Source organism: Sinocyclocheilus grahami, unplaced genomic scaffold (genome assembly GCF_001515645.1).
Source record: "Sinocyclocheilus grahami isolate Dianchi unplaced genomic scaffold, SAMN03320097.WGS_v1.1 scaffold37.1, whole genome shotgun sequence".
Lineage (NCBI taxonomy): Eukaryota > Metazoa > Chordata > Actinopteri > Cypriniformes > Cyprinidae > Sinocyclocheilus > Sinocyclocheilus grahami.
Window position 1 is genome coordinate 1250359 of NW_015505216.1, and position 1365 is coordinate 1251723.

At 41.8% G+C, this 1365-nt stretch overlaps 1 protein-coding gene across 1 annotated transcript in view; it reads right to left on the minus strand.

Moving 5' to 3' along the window:
- LOC107581752 (protein PTHB1-like) overlaps nucleotides 1-1365 on the minus strand; it is a 131868-nt gene that overhangs the window by 116090 nt on the left and 14413 nt on the right. The gene's annotated exons all lie outside the window — the stretch shown is intronic.

Here is a 1365-nt window from a genome sequence, read left to right on the forward strand (position 1 = left end):
GGTGTTGGTGGTTTGGGGGGGGGGGGGTGTGAAAGTGTGCATTTATGTGTGTTCATGAAAGACAGACAGAAGAAAGGGAGGGAGCGAGAGAGAGAGAGAGAGCAAGATGTCGATCAACACTGGCACCACAACAAAACTTTCATTACAGGATTTGACTGACCTCTTTGTTGTGGAAATACACAACCATGGTGGCTCTTTCACCTAATAATGTACCTGATTCTTAAATTCCCAGCACCAGTTTACAAATATCGACACAGTTTTACCACAAGTTCATACACTGGAGCATTGGCATTCTTCAAGAGACTTTGAAGAACTTTCAGATAACTACAACAACTGTCACTCAAGTATAGAGGATAGGTTTTCTTTCTGAGATTACTCTACATGTTGTTTTTCCTTCTTTGTCTCCAAACAGAGAGTTTTTCTTTGCTGCTGTCACCATGTGCTTGTCTTTATGAAGCAGATTTCAAAACATTTTCTTTAAGTCATTCAAGTCAGTTCAGTTCAAGTTACTGTCATAAAATGAACATTTCATAAAATCTATTTCTGAGTGACAAGGATATTCCACATGAAAATGTAGGGCAGGATTTGATGTTAACCATGAGAAACAGAGTGAATGGAGAAAAGTGGTCTTTATATGACAGCTGATTGGAGGGGAGTGGTTGGGCTTGGTGATGTCAGTCAAAAAGAAAAGCCACTTTGGAGGCGCAGGACGTTAATACAATTCGAAATATTTTTTTTCTTTTCTTTCCTTGGAATAACATTAAAATTAGGGCTGGGCAAGTTAACGCGTTATTGTCGCATTAATGCATTAATTGATTAACGCAGACAATTATTTTATTGCGCGTTAACGTAGTTTTTTATTATTATGAAAGTCCGATGCTCACTGGCTCTGAATACACATACATACACATACAAACATACAAACCATGGGTCACAGGAGGGGTGGGGTTTGATCAGTAGGCTACTGGCTTGGGATGGGTGCCATCACGCGTCTCAACCAACGAGAGAGCATATGGGGTGGGCCTAAGACTGCAGCAGCGCTCACATGAAGCGCTAACGACTTCATAAGTGGGAAACAGGAAGTTTCTGATAGCACGTGAAGACAGCAGAGAATAAGTGCTCTCGCTCAACACAGTGGAGTGCATCGTTTTGTTAACTTTGTGGTTTATTATTTTGAGTCGATGGGGATGCAGTAACACACAGCGCCTTTCACAATATATTGCTTTACAGGTCTATCACTTTTGCCGCTCAGAAATGTTCACGCAATCATTCTGCGTGTATCAGAAGCACTCACACTCACTGATCTATATATAACTGAACCGCGCTCTGGCCCACTTCCAACCGAGCGTGGCACGGAGTGATCAC